This window comes from Pinus tabuliformis, chromosome 7 (genome assembly GCF_031772625.1).
Source record: "Pinus tabuliformis cultivar Carrire ecotype Pingquan chromosome 7, CPIR1, whole genome shotgun sequence".
Lineage (NCBI taxonomy): Eukaryota > Viridiplantae > Streptophyta > Pinopsida > Pinales > Pinaceae > Pinus > Pinus tabuliformis.
Window position 1 is genome coordinate 2,001,851,827 of NC_142293.1, and position 16,555 is coordinate 2,001,868,381.

The 16,555-nt window shown below is 37.9% G+C and overlaps 1 pseudogene; it reads left to right on the top strand.

Moving 5' to 3' along the window:
- Positions 1-6,803: 6,803 nt before the first annotated feature.
- LOC149256500 (heat shock protein 90-1 pseudogene) lies at positions 6,804-7,352 on the top strand (annotated as a pseudogene).
- The last annotated feature ends 9,203 nt before the right edge of the window (positions 7,353-16,555 follow it).

Consider the following 16,555-nt stretch of genomic DNA (forward strand, 5'->3'; position numbering starts at 1 on the left):
CTTGGTAGACCGATTTAAGGAGGGTGGCTTGCCTAGGTAGGATTAGGACACTAAATGTTAAATTCATTTTTTTTAATATTTTTGGAGCACAAGTATTTCCAATGTACCATGCGTAGGGGATTAGAAAGCAGAGGAACACCAAAATACTTTGATGGAAGAGACCCAATAAAGAAACCTAAGATGCGAGCCAGAAATAACTAGATCGGATGAGAAGTATTAAAGAAATATATATTAGAATTTTCCTTATTAAGGAGCATACCTGAGGCTGCTTAGAATTATGGAAGGATCCCATCAAACAATAAATCCTCTCGAACTGTGGCCTCACCACACAATAGGTTATCATCCATGAATTGATTATGGGTCATAAAGATGTCTGTTCCTGGGAGGTGGATACCTTTTAGATCATTGTTATATTTCACCACCTTAATCATTCAACTCAGGCCCTCAACTGCTATGATGAATAAAAAGGGCGAGATTGGATCTCCTTTCCTGATACCTCTCGAAGATAGGAAAGCGGATGAGGGGGCTCCATTTACCAAAATTGAGAAAAAAAGGGGTGGAGATCATTGAATAAATCTAGCTAAACCAATCTTATCTGAATCCAAAATATCTCATGAGTGAAATAAGATAGGAACAACTGAGGCAATTGTAGGCTTTTGATAAATCAACCTTTGACAACATGTCCTATTTCTTGTGTCGCTTGAGTGAATCAATAATTTCATGAGTAGAAACTATTCCATCCATAATTTGTTTCCCCTCTACAAACCCTGACTTCTTCTAGCTGATAACATGATGTATGATGGGTTTCAATCGACGAACCTGAATAGAATAAAGGATCTTATATATCACATTGCAAAGAGAAATGGGCTTGAATCTACCCAGACTGTTAGCCTCCTTGGATTTTGGAATGAGTGTAAGGAAGTTGGAATTTATACCATACGAGAGTTTAATTCTTTGACGGGACTCCTTAGCAAGCTCAACAATTTTTTGGCCCAGGGACAGCCAAGAAGACTTAAAAAATTCATAGTTTTAACCATCTGGACTAGGCCCCTTGTTGGAAGACATCTCTTTGACCACCGTTTCCACCTATTCATATGATAGAGGTCGCATCAGAACCTCATTTTGTTCCTCAGTCATGAGGCGAGGAATATGGTGGGTGATGCATTCAATGTCTTTTGATCTATCTATGTCTTCTTCAAAAAAGAGATATGAGTAGAAGGAAATTAACTCCCTTTCCATATTTTGGTGATTTTCCATAAAGACCTCGTCCCCTGAAGTAAGTGAGGTAATGTGGCTGTGTTGGTGGTTGGAGATCATGGATCGATGAAAACATTTTGAATTTCACTCCCCCTGCCGAAGCCATTAGACTCTAGACGTTTGCCTCCAAAATTCTTCCTCTTAAAGCCTTGACTCTTCCAAGTGAGATAACATATGTCCTTCTTCATTTTCCAGCTCCTCATTTTGGCCTTCACATACTATCGACATTTCAATTGTCTCCATTATTTTCTCTAGCTTATGTTTTCAGTGAAGATGTCACCAAACTCCTTCAATTGTCGATCTTCCTTTCCTGTTTCTGACAATTTCCTCTTAGATGTGGCTTTTTCCATTGGGTTTGGAATTTGTTTGTCAACTTCCTGTCTAGTCAACTTAATGTCTTAAATTGCTCTACATAAATTATCAATCCGGGTATCGTAAACTGATGAAGTGTGGTGCACTATATGTGCTTAGTTAACCTTTCTCTTACTTCGTTGTTTTATAGTTTATTTTGTTTTTGGGGTTTTGTTCTTGTTGGTTTTCTAAGGTCTTAAGAATACTTTTAAAGGACAAGTATGGATAAAGATTTCAAGACAAGGCCTATGTCCTTAATGGTAACTTCCAAAACTTAGCACTTCAAAAGAACTTAAAACATGTTATTGATGGAGTTAGTATTTAAACAAAAGTGTAAATATACAACTAGTTCAATCAAAATAAAATGCAATAATCAAATAATGAGAGAATGACTATGAGACCCAGTATCCTTGCTGCTTCAGCAAAAGGACAAGATGATTCTATCACGTCATTAGTTCATTAAAAGGCTATGTGCATCACTAATCTACAATCAACTTGAAAGCAATTTATGTACAATAATATACATGTTAAAAAGAAAATAAAATGCAGTAATTCAAACTGTACATTAATATACATGAAAATCAGAAAAAGAAATACAAGAAATTAAAGTGACAACTATACAAGGCAGGGGCCCCCTACTACCTATGAAATCAAATGCTTAAAGGAAAATAAAGACATCAAGTAAAGGACTAATGACATCGGCCTAGTATCTGTGCTGCTGATTTAAAATGAAAATGAAATGTGAAATCTAAGTGACACTACATAAAGGAGACAAATCACATTACTTTAACCTTTTCTTAACCTTTTTGCCTTTCAGCTAGATTTATCATGTGATAACAGTTATGAACAAGTCAGCAATGTGAGTCTTAAAGAAAACTAAACCAAGCTGTACTAAGTGATATTTTGGCTCCAATAAAGTTATTTGATTATGGAAAAAGAACCATCAATAGATGAACAACTTGATATCTAAGAGCAGAAAGTAAAGTGCAAGTTAAAGAAATGACACTAATGAAAATCAAACTACAGAAAAATAAAGGTCAGCAACATAGACAAGATGATCACATATGCCACTAGTCATGAAATCAAAGCAAAATTGAACACACTTGCATGAATTAAAATTGCATGAATGAAAAATCTAATCTACCTTACATTCTACAAAGCAATATTTACAAAATGAAATCTACTCTACCTTACATCCTAATATGCTCCATGACATCTACTTCACATCTCCTTCCATGTTGAGAACATCAAAGCTTTATTCAATTTCTTCAAATGTGCAAAGTACAACAAAGCTCTCCAAAGCTTTCAAAAGCCATGGGACTAACAAGCTAAAAGGACTAAGAAAAGACTAAAGGAAAGACTAACAAATGAAGGAGAGAGATCTCCTATTTATACAAAAAGATGAGAGCCATCTCATTAATGAGAATCCATGAATCTCTCCCTCTACCTCTAGAGTCCTAATCAGAATAGGAACTGATAAGACACATGTCTTCTTAGAGTTACAATACAATTAGGAGATGTGACACATATCCTCATGATCCCATGATTCTTTCCAACCAAATTCGAATTTGGCCTTAGAGTGCCACATAAGGGTCTTCTAGAAGCCTCCTTTCAACCTACACATGTCAACAATCTCAACCTATTTGTTAGGTATAAGCATATGCACATTATTTTCTAATGTTTAACCACAAATTCACTTAAAAGGCTTAGAAATAATAAATATTGGAAAAACATAAAGGTGGCCCAATGATAATGAAAGTGGGATGAATGTGGTGACATAGTAGTGAAATGGAGGTGAAATGGAGGTGATATAATGGACATAATAGTGAAAGTATAATGCAAATGAATGACATTTTCAAGACTCAACATACCCCCCGACTGAAGCTATTGCATGTCCTCATGCAATATATATTACATTAACTCTTTTGATCCTTGAGATTTGGCTTAACTTTGCATGATATCATTTGATAACTTCATATTTCTGCAAAGTGTTTCACTTGAATTGCAACATGGTTGGTTCTTGTGTTACAACCATTTTTTTTTTATTGTTGCCTTCTATTTTGATCTTTGAACTTTGCATAATGATATTTTGATTATTGTTGCAAAGTATATTTTTATTGGATTGCATGATGGTTGGTTCTTGTGTGACAACCATGATTTTGTTTGTATCCAATTTATTCTTTAAGCACTTTTTCAAAAGCCATTGTATGCTCATAATAGCAATGTAATAATTAATATATGTTGGAAGTATGTGAGCTCTTGAATATGATATGGACATGGCAAGATATGAATATGAATGTATCCCCCCCCAACTGATGGTATTGGCAATTTTATGAAATGAGGAAGAGAAATGTTTTTCCAACAATTATCATTCTAGCTTTTTATGGAATTCTATGGTCAAAAGTTAGAAAATGACGTACCTTCACTTACCCTTTGGAATGGATGAGTTGTATGTGTGGTGGCTGAAAAATTATGATCATATTCTTCTTCAAGTGGCTGAACAAGAGGAGTCATGGATAGAGAGATAAGATGACTTTTTATTGCTTCTACTAAAACTTGCTGAATCTGCTCCAAAATGCTGAAAATAATAGTCTTCATGTCTTCAAAACTCATTGGCACAATTCCTACTATGTGAAAAGATGTTCTGATGTCGAACATAGTAGGAAATTGTTGGCTTAGTGGCCATTAATGGATGCCACTAGTCAACACGAGAACTCTCACCATTGATGACAATGAGAGTCAAGATGCCCAAACACATCTTGCTAGGTACGAATGAATTTGCTGATGTCGAGTCACCTAGAAGATCTAACGAACAAGGGACATTAATGTATTCCCATTATTTGTCAGCATGAGGACTTGCCATTAAGGCATGCAAGCCTCAAGGTGTTTTTACCAAGAAATTAGACTCAAAGGACTATGGACTCAATAATTTGCATTGAAGCAGGGCTTATTTGCGGAATGAAAATGACAAGGAATGGAAAGTGAAAATGGAAAATGGCAATGGAGAACAGAAATGGCAATGGCAATAAGCATGTGAATGAGCTTCTTGTTTTTATTTGTGGGTTATGAATGGACAAAAAGATATGGAAAGTGTATGTGAATGAAAATGGAAAATATGGAGGAAAATGAGGTGAATGGTTTATTGTGAAGTATGGCTGTGATGGATGAATGTGATGGAGACAATAATATCTGAAAGTTTTTTAAGTGTTTGGATCTGATTTTGCATCAACATATTTCCTCTTTGTTGCTGATCATCCTCTTATGAAACAAATTGGTCTCTTAGAGAGACACCATTCTCTTGTAGTCATTTGTCCTTCCTCCTGAAACCTGCAAAAAAACTAATACTTCTTCTGCAATGGAATGTAAGATTATCAAAGGAGAGAGGTGATCAATCTCTCTAGTTATGATATTTACACACAAAACTAAGAATTTGTATTAATGAAACAAGTTCTTAAAGGAAAAATCAAAAGAATTTATACATGCTTTGGAATTAGTGCCTCAAGTTGATGTTGCTTCTTTTCAGCAATTTATTTCATTATTTTCCATTTCAAACTCTAATGATATATTTCTCATTGTATAGATCTTGTTGAGATCTTTCCAATGGTACTTAAATCATCAAAATCTGATTTTGTATGAGAAAGATAGGCTGATTTGAACAATGAGGTTTTTCTGGCTGCGGAATTGGGGAACAGCTCTGTAGCTAAAAATCTTGAATAAAAAGTTAGCCATTCATCTTTCATTATCAGTCCAAAATTAATCAATACCTTCAGAAAAGTGAGAAAATAACTTGTTCATTTCATTGATTCAAAATTATTATTTTTTCTTGACATGCAGCGACTTAGTGTGGCGACTCAGTGTGGCGACTTTGTGATAACACACAATTTGACTTCCCTTTGACCGGGGCCTTTTTCATGAAATTTGACCGAATGAATAGGACACCATCCATGTACTGACATTTCCCTAGCTACCCATGTGACTTGTTTTGCTTGAGGACACCTGCAACCTAGAGTTTAACAAAACAGCTACGGAATCTAGGATTGGCTGCGGAAACGCTGTATGAGCTGCGGAAACGCTGTATTGGCTACGGAAAGTGCAGAGTGTAGAAAGTGCTGTGAAATGGAGTGGCTGTGTGCGTGGAAGAGAAAAAAAATGTGGAGGAGTGAAGGCTGTAACAAATTGATCTTCCATATAGCCTTTTCCATGGAAATAGCAAAGGAACCACCCTTTTTGAGGCAAACCGGTTGTTGTGGCCAAGGTGCTCTCTGTTATGGTGAACTGCTGGTCTCCTACCTCCACGGTATTTCCATTAAATGACCGGGCAAATGCCTTTGTCACCTCTTTATTGTACCCTTTAAATTTTTGGATGAACTTCAACCATTCCTTTGTCTGTGGTTAACCCTCTAAAAATTTCAAACCCTCCGGTTCTGCTCTTAACAATTTCCCCATTTTCGGCTCTCAGTTTTACTTGAAGCTCTGACAGTGGTATATGGACGCTTGAGGAGAATGCTCACGGGAAAAACAGGGGAATTACGGTTGTAACAGAGTAGATAAACGGTATGGTGCAGAACTTGTGATCGGGGTTTTGAACAGAGAGGTGAGGAAAAAGAAAAGAGAGAGATTTACAGTAAAAACGAGAGTGGTGTATGAAAACGAGAATGGAAACGGTGGTATGAGAGAGTAGAGAACAACACGGCAATGAGTTTATGCATGCGGGAAATGGAGATATGAGTAGATGAATCAACGGCCAAATCCGTAAGCGTCGGGTGGCTACGTACACTTGGCTGTGGAAATGATCATATGTAGAGCCGTGTTGGATTGAAACTACTGTTTAATGGGTCTTAATGAATTGCAATGGGGTAGAGGTGGCAGCATAGAACCGAATTTGAATTCCCCTTCTTCAGGTACGCCGAGCACATCAAACTATCAGTTAACTCACATTTTTCTTCACGCGGCGGCAAAAAAAAGGCTCCAAAGAACCGAAGGTTTCTCCCAGACCGCCATGAATTTTCTCAAACGGTTTCTGGGTTATCTAATTAACCCACCTGGAAAAAACACCCATGTTTTAGTTTTTTGAAATTCGTCTCCATTTGGGAAAATCGAACGTTTGAAGTTTGACGTTTTTCCTGTGTTTACGCATTTTTCCTGAGTTAACAGTTCTGCATTCGGCTGTGAAATTGATTTTGAAAATTTTTTATATGGAATACTTGGAGGAGAGGCGGCTGAAGGTTCTGATCAAGAAGCATTCCGAGTTCATTAGCTACCCCATTTATTTGTGGACTAAGAAGACCACCGAGAAGGAGGTCAGTGACGACGAAGAGGAGACAGAGGAGAAGAAGGAAGATGAAGGGGATATCCAGGAAGTGGAGGAGGAAAAGGAGAAAGATAAGAAGGACAAGAAGGTAAAGGAAGTGTCGCATGAATGGAGTCTCGTCAACAAGCAAAAGCCCATCTGAATGAGAAAGCCAGAGGAGATTACAAAGGAAGAGTATGCATCGTTCTATAAGAGTCTCACCAATGATTGGGAGGATCACTTGGCCGTGAAGCATTTCTTTGTAGAGGGTCAATTGGAGTTCAAGGTTGTTCTCTTTGTTCCGAAGAGGGCTCCATTCGATCTCTTTGATACAAAGAAGAAGCTCAACAATATTAAGCTTTATGTGAGAAGGGTTTTCATAATGAACAACTGTGAGGAGCTTATTCCCGAATACCTAGGAATGGAGATAGCCATAGATTGTTTTTTTCTCTGAAATTGTGAATTTTTATATTGCTTAGTCATTCCTGCATTTTCATTTTATTGCACTAACATCTTGACTGTAAATGTGAAAAACAGAGTGGTGGCTGTGGAAACCAGTGTCACAGCAACCACTTAGCTAAATAGAGATAGTTAGGCAATCTTAATGGAAATGATCATGGGGAAATAACTTTTATTGATGAAATGGATGGCATGGAGTGAAAATGGAAATGAAATGAAGTTTATTTTTTTCTCTTCTCTTTTTGTTTCTCTTTTTTTTTTTTTCTTGAATCAATTGAAGTGATGAGGTTTATTTTGTCTCCTATTTTTTTCTTAACAATTCTTTTTCTGATCCTCCAGATCACACAAAGTGCAGGAGGAGAGCATACTCAAGAATTGTTAAATTTTTTTTTTCAGATGTAAGAAATAAGGTCTCCTAATTACACTTCCCCAGCAACGGCGCCAAAATGTCTAGTCAATTTAATGTCTTAAATTGCTCTACATAAATTATCAATCCGGGTATCGTAAACTGATGAAGTGTGGTGCACTATATGTGCTTAGTTAACCTTTCTCTTACTTCGTTGTTTTATAGTTTATTTTGTTTTTGGGGTTTTGTTCTTGTTGGTTTTCTAAGGTCTTAAGAATACTTTTAAAGGACAAGTATGGATAAAGATTTCAAGACAAGGCCTATGTCCTTAATGGTAACTTCCAAAACTTAGCACTTCAAAAGAACTTAAAACATGTTATTGATGGAGTTAGTATTTAAACAAAAGTGTAAATATACAACTAGTTCAATCAAAATAAAATGCAATAATCAAATAATGAGAGAATGACTATGAGACCCAGTATCCTTGCTGCTTCAGCAAAAGGACAAGATGATTCTATCACGTCATTAGTTCATTAAAAGGCTATGTGCATCACTAATCTACAATCAACTTGAAAGAAATTTATGTACAATAATATACATGTTAAAAAGAAAATAAAATGCAGTAATTCAAACTGTACATTAATATACATGAAAATCAGAAAAAGAAATACAAGAAATTAAAGTGACAACTATACAAGGCAGGGGCCCCCTACTACCTATGAAATCAAATGCTTAAAGGAAAATAAAGACATCAAATAAAGGACTAATGACATCGGCCCAGTATCTCTGCTGCTGATTTAAAATGAAAATGAAATGTGAAATCTAAGTGACACTACATAAAGGAGACAAATCACACTACTTTAACCTTTTCTTAACCTTTTTGCCTTTCAGCTAGATTTATCATGTGATAACAGTTATGAACAAGTCAGCAATGTGAGTCTTAAAGCAAACTAAACCAAGCTGTACTAAGTGATATTTTGGCTCCAATAAAGTTATTTGATTATGGAAAAAGAACCATCAATAGATGAACAACTTGATATCTAAGAGCAAAAAGTAAAGTGAAAGTTAAAGAAATGACACTAATGAAAATCAAACTACAGAAAAATAAAGGTCAGCAACATAGACAAGATGATCACATATGCCACTAGTCATGAAATCAAAGAAAAATTGAACACACTTGCATGAATTAAAATTGCATGAATGAAAAATCTAATCTACCTTACATTCTACAAAGCAATATTTACAAAATGAAATCTACTCTACCTTACATCCTAATATGCTCCATGACATCTACTTCACATCTCCTTCCATGTTGAGAACATCAAAGCTTTATTCAATTTCTTCAAAAGTGCAAAGTACAACAAAGCTCTCCAAAGCTTTCAAAAGCCATGGGACTAACAAGCTAATAGGACTAAGAAAAGACTAAAGGAAAGACTAACAAATGAAGGAGAGAGATCTCCTATTTATACAAAAAGATGAGAGCCATCTCATTAATGAGAATCCATGAATCTCTCCCTCTACCTCTAGAGTCCTAATCAGAATAGAAACTGATAAGACACATGTCTTCTTAGAGTTACAATACAATTAGGAGATGTGACACATATCCTCATGATCCCATGATTCTTTCCAACCAAATTCGAATTTGGCCTTAGAGTGCCACATAAGGGTCTTCTAGAAGCCTCCTTTCAACCTACACATGTCAACAATCTCAACCTATTTGTTAGGTATAAGCATATGCACATTATTTTCTAATGTTTAGCCACAAATTCACTTAAAAGGCTTAGAAATAATAAATATTGGAAAAACATAAAGGTGGCCCAATGATAATGAAAGTGGGATGAATGTGGTGACATAGTAGTGAAATGGAGGTGAAATGGAGGTGATATAATGGACATAATAGTGAAAGTATAATGCAAATGAATGACATTTTCAAGACTCAACACTTCCATTTCCTGAAGTGGTCTTTGAGATAGGGTTTCTCTCTCTGCTTGAGTTTCTTGCACCGTATCTGGGGTTTCTAACATTGTAAGTGGGTTATCATCCTCTTGGGGGGGGGGGGGGGGGGGGGGTTTACCATCTGGTTGAGATGTCGTACTAGATCTCTATGTTGGCGTTTATGGATTGGGGCGCATATTAGAAGGTACCATCTGTGTCTTCTCTTGATTATTTCTCCTCCCTCCAACTGGATGAAAACCCTCATCATCTCGCCGTTATCCTGAATGTAGGGATTCTTGAAGTAGGGTGAGCGCACAGTCCCGAAAAAAATGACCGTATTCATGGAAATGATGAAATTTGAAAGGGACATGTTCATAGTCAAGTGGTTATGTCCAAACAGAATCATGATAAACTATATTAATCTATTTATGGAGGGGTTGGGATATGTTCATATTAATATAAATGTAGGTGTAGTACATGCCTTCTCTGTTTTGTTATCTCTGAGACTTTCACAAATTTTCTGATCGCATTATTGATCCTTTCCAGGATATGATGTTCTAAGAAGTCTTCGGGGAGTTGAAAAATATTACCCATAATGATGCTACCTAGAACTCTTCCTTGTATGGATTGTAGCATTCCTCCTAGTGGCGGAGAAAGAGGCCCACACTATTCATGAAATAAGGCCCATTCTCGAAAACATGTTTCTTGTCTTCAAGATCTACAAAAATCACTTTGAAAAGAAACTTGGCTCTCAGATGGAGTTTGATCTGGCCTCTCGGAGCCCATTTATTCTGGATCCAATGGAATATATCTTGCTCTCTGGGCCAAATACCTAAGAACTTACAAATCAAGGCGTTATCTTTCATGTATTGGCACTATTTCTCCAACTAGTTTTTAGGGATTACAAACTTGGGATTCTTTTTTCCCTTCGGAAGGCAGCGGTTTTGACCACAAATCTGCCATTGCACTCCCATGACAGGGGGTTTTATGGCCGTCGAAGTAGAAGCTCTTGTCACAACATGGCTTGTTTGGATGAAAGGTTCCTGATTAACTACATCTCGGAAGGATGAAGGGCCGCCCCACTTAAGCGAGGGGCCACTCATTGGGATTTCCCCTTACACTAGCCAAATGTGAGATTGCCTGGAGAAGAAACTCATTAGAAGTGGTTGATCGACCATCCATAATTAGCCAATGTGAACTCTGCATATTCTTGGATCGAGTCTGACAAAACCCTAGTTCCAGTGTTCTATCTCAAAGAAAAGATATAAATTAATTCTAAAATATCAAACATTATAATATTTTCTCATTTATTTTGTATAATGTTAAATATATATTATATATGAGTTTTTTGTCATTATTTTGACTGACAAAGAAGGATATTTTAGTGAATCTTTTTTTATAGAATTATATTAATATCATGTTTTTGTTAATACGGTAGAGTATAGATTATTGCACATGACAACTAACTAGGCCTCAACAACTTCCTAGAACATAGAAACGCCCTTACTAGAACTCTATCTAATTATGACAAATATAAATGTAAGATCCCCAAAAAATTAAATTTCCAATAGACCTAGAACACTTTGTAACAACCCTGGGAATAACATCCATGTAAAAATTAAGAAAGGTAAAGTAAGACCTTGGTCATGCGACACGTATTCCAAGCTGAATGTTGGGCAAAACATCCTAGTACGAGTGTTCACTTGGGTTATTAATGGCTATGGAAATTGGCAAACAAAATGGCAAAGGCTTTGGAAAGGCAAAATAGCATTTATTGGCATTTATTTACGAAAATAATGGAAATTAGGAGAAAAGAAAGGTGAAAGGTCACAATTTGCATGTGAGGAGAAAAATGAAGCAAAAATAATGGAAAATGAAGAAAATAGAGGCTTCATTAATAAAAAGGCTTATGAGGATCAGTTCATGGCTTTTTTATCAGTTCAATTTTGGAGCTCTCATTTCTCTCTCTTTCCCTCTCTCTCACATACTCTTGGACACTTAGAGTTTCTTGGAGAAATCTTAGAGGAGTGTGGTATAATTGGGATTTCGAGTAAGAAGGAAAAGGAAAAGTAGGAAAACATAAGAGGACATGAGGATCAACAACTATATCAGATTTTGCTTGCAGGTACCAAGTTGCATGTATGATTTCCTTTGCTAGTTTTGACATGTATGACATATGCATGTGGTTATTTGGTCATGATATGTCATTGGCATGGATGATTTCTAGGATTGACAGTGGTTTTTCCTAGCCATGCCATTTCCTCGATAACCATGGTATTGTGGGTTTTTACTTTTTTTTTCCTCGTTTATTTTCTTGTGCCTTTGGTTGTGGGTTGAGTTATTAGTTCTTGGAAGCCTTGGTTGGACAAACACTTTGGAAGTCGTGAAACAACTTGGTTTGAGTTACTAGTCTTGGAAGCCTTGGTTGGAAAAATGTTTTGGAAGAACTTAGCGGGTTGAGTTACTAGTACTATAATCCCTAGTTGGACAAACGATCTGGAAGCCCAATGGAAGTTGTGGGTTGAATTACTAGTCCTAGAAACCCTAGTTAGAACAAACGCTTTGGATCCCTGGACAACTTGGGTAGAGATCAATATGTTGATGGTTAGTGATCTCCAACTGTGAGGTGGAGTCACTGGTTGAGGTTTGAGGTGGTTTGACCTCTGGAAGCCTTGGATGGTTTTGATTTATTTGTTTTTTGACTTCCCACATTCATGCTTTGAATATAGCACGAGGGTGATTGACTGAAAGAAATATTTGGTTTAACCTAGTCTATGGTCACGTGGTTCGTGGAAGTCCCATAACTGGTCGGCTTATGTAATCATCAATAATAGGTCTTCCTATTTATTATTTTATGGGTAAATATACTATTTATATGTGGATTATATGGTCATTATATCCTTGATATTTGTGTTGGTTATATGCTGGTTATGAGTGAGTTTTATGACATTGAAAATGTATGGCTCTCATCATGTTTTGGTGAATCACTAAATATAAAATGAATATATGGCTAAATGGATGGTAATGTAGTTATTGTGATGAGACAATAATGCTACTTAGTGATTCTTAGATAAGTGTGAGACCCCTATGCTCAGATTTGTTGTTAAAACATGTAGAATGCATATTTGTGACATGTTTGACAAAATGTCTATCATGGCTAGTAGGGGTCTAGTCAATTCATTGTTCAAGTATTTGAATTTGTACCATTTTTTTTATTTTAATTTTCATTTCTACAAGTTTCATGGAGTTAGGGGCAGTGTTTTGAGCCCTGGCCCTGAAAAAGGGCACAAAATCTGGAGTCACTAGCACAAAACTGCATGGAAAATTCCCCAGTTGTAGGAATGCCTTATTGCGGTAGAGACTAGAGGTTCCCAGTCACATCCATGCCCATGTCAAGGGAGAGACTAAGTCTCTAATGCAAAAAAATGTCAGTTTGTCTCAGGGGTTGGTCACCTGGTTGGGTTGGATGGCTCCTGGGGGTTTTGTTGCATGTGTAGAAGGTCAGGTTGGTTGTGTTCCACTTCCTTAACTAATACATAGGGATTTAAATCATATCATAGTAACTCTTTGTCACATGTTTACCCCAATTGGCTAGTTACTTGGGTAGATGTGAGAGGATGATGTTACAGAGTGGTATTAGAGCATGGTTTCATTCTGCTTGAGCAATATCTGGTTTCCGTTTCCCTTTGATGAAGGTGTTGTCGTATGCACATGTCAGTTTCATATAGGTCCTTCTGTGATCCGGATTGAAACAATAATGCAACAAATTACAGAGATAACCATAAATATAGAGATGCAATGGAAATAATATTTCATTTCATTACTGTAAAATATTGAAAGATGCTTACAAACAGAAATGGAAATAAACCAGCTACAGTGATGGTAGCTTATCTCTGAGAAGAGATGTGACGGCTACATGTCTCTAAACTATGTTATAATGAGGCTCGAAGGCCTATTTATTGTTGAGTAACAATGGAAAATCATAAACGTCTGAAAACCTAACCCTAGAAGATGAAACGCCAAACTGTGGGCCCTGTTTGGGTAAATTGGTACATCAACTTCCTGGGGTCGTAACTTTGGCATACGATCTCTATTTGACGCGCACAATATATCATGAGAAATATATATCCAAGAACTACAACTTTGGGAAGAGAAACATCAGTCCATGGATCCATGTTTCTCCCATTTTTCCCAAAAAAAATTGTTTAGGGCCTGAAAATGGCTTTGGAAGTTCAGGACTCGAAAAACTGCTAAAAATAGTAAACTATGCTACAATTAAGGAAACTGAAAATCTAAAATAAACAATGGTGGGGGTCCAAGTGGACTTGGCGGTGGACACCAATATCCACCTGGATCATTCCTCCCCCCTTAGGAAGCAATTGTCCCCATTTCGTTGAGTTCCTCCATGAGATGAGGAAACTTCTGCTAAACTTGGTCCCTGGTGAGCCACTTGCCCTGGTGAAGGAGTTGGCCCGCTTTGACAATTCGATACAGATGGATATTATGTTGGAAAGTGTGCTTGATCGGTGTGTCCACGATTCAATCAGTTGCAGCTTGTTCAATGCAATCTGGATTTAGCTCTGTGGGTGTGAGCTGTTCTGCAATGTCGAATGTGTCTAGTAATGGTGGAAAGGATGGCCGAATGCGGTTCACTTTGAACACTAGGTGCAGGCCAAGGAATGGGGGAATGTTGAGCTCAAATTCATTGTCTCCTACAACCTTGGTAATAGTGTGAGGACCATATCAGAGTGGTCTGAGTTTCTGATATGTTCCGGTAAGGCATTCCTTTTGCAAATGCAACCAAACTTTGTCACCCACCTGAAACTTATGTGGAACCTGATGTTGATCATGTTGCTGCTTGTACTTGGCATTTGATTTCTCCAGAATGTCATGGACCTGCTAGTGAATATGTTGGATGTGATTAATGAAGTTGTTTGCCTTATCTATTTCAGACTGAACATGAGCCGAATCTACGTGAGTAGCTGCAAATGGCATGGCCACATCAAGAGGACATAGAGGCTGGAATCCCAAGCCCACCTGAAAAGGGTTGTGGCCAGTCGAACTATGGAGAGCCCGGTTGTAGCTGTGTTGAACATAGGGGAGGCTCTCATCCCATGTGCGTGGATGCTTTGAGTTGTACATGCACAGAATGTGTATGATCATCTTGTTGACAACCTCTGTCTGACCATCAGTTTGAGGATGGAAGGCTGTGGACTTAGTGAGTTTGGTGTCCAGCATCGACCAGAGGCTGGACCAAAATGTACTGAGGAACCTGCTATCCTGATCTGAGATGATAGACTATGGGATCCCAAAGTGTACCCACACTCGTTCAAAGAAGAGTTTAGCAGTGACTTCTGTTGTGATATTCTTCTTGTAGTCCGCCATAATGGCCATCTTTGACAACCTGTCGACAACCACAAAAACACTGTTGTTTCCATGCTTAGTAGAAGGAAGGCCCGACATGTAATCCATGGAGATGGATTCCCAAGGTGAATTAAGGGGAGGAAGTGGGGTATAGACGCCTTCCTTCTTGATGATTGGTTTGTCAATGGCATAGGAAATGCATGATCTAATGTACTTTCCGACATCCTGTCGAAGATTCGGCCAATAGAGATACTTCTATAGCACTGCCACCATTTTCTCCACCCCGAAACGCCCAACAGACCGACTGTAGTGTGCTTCGAAAATCATCTTGGCACGCTCACTTGAAGGAACACAAAGGTGACCCGGGTTGGATAACAGGCATACTGGAGGTGAAAATCCGGAACATGCTGACCCTCCAAGAGTGTCTAGTATGTGTGGCCAAATTCTGGGTCGCTTTTGTAGAGAAGTGGCCAATTAGAAATCTCGTGCACCACAAGAGTTGAGCAGAGTGGTTAACGCCATGATCAATGGTCGACTGAGGCAATCAACAACATTATTGGTGTTGCCCTTCTTATATTTGATATTCAAATGGAACTATTACAGGTATGTGGACCACTTCTGATGGTGATAATTCTGCAATTTCCCTTGGGTTTGTATGAACTGCAGGGGTCAATGGTCTGTGTGGATGACCGTTTCCTTCCCCAAAATGTAATGCTTCCATTGTCGGTAGGCCTACACAATGGAATACATCTCTTTGTCATAAGTGGGATACTTCCGGACTATGTATGAAAGTGTCTCACTGTGATATGCCACTGGATGCCCATGTTGAGTAAAGACTACCCCAATAGCATAGTCAGAGGCATCTGTCTTGACCTGAAATGGTTGTTGCAAGTCTGGTAATGCGAGCACTGGTGACGAGTAGAGGAGATCTTTCAACTCTATGAATGCCTTCTATTGAGACTCAGACCAAAAGAATTTTGATTTCGCTCCTCCCTTGGTGACTTGACTCAAGGGCCAAGTGATATGAGAAAATCCCAACACGAACCTGCGGTAGAAGTTGGCAAGACCTAGAAAGCTGTGGAGCTCTGTCAGAGTGGTTGGAGATGGCCAATCCTGAGTGACTTGGATCTTGGGTGGATCCACATGAACCCCCTTTTCATCAATAATGTATCCCATACACTGAACCTGGGTCATGCCAAAAGTGCATTTATCCAAATTGGCACATAAATTCTGTTGCCGCAGTGTTTGGAGAACCTGTCGGATGTGGTGGAGGTGCTCTTCCCAACTTTGGCTAAAAATCAAGATGTCATCCAAGTATACCATTACAAATGAGTTGGTGAATGGCCACAAAATGTCATCCATTAGCCTCATGAAGGTTGCAGGAGAATTTGTCAATTCGAAAAGCATAACCAACCATTCGAAAAAGCCCACCTTGGCTTTGAAGGTAGTATTCTACACATCGGAGAGTTCGATTGGTACATGGTGATATCCTGACTTCAAATCTAGTCTTGTTGAAATATTTTTCCCCCTTCAATTGGTCCAGGAGGTCATCA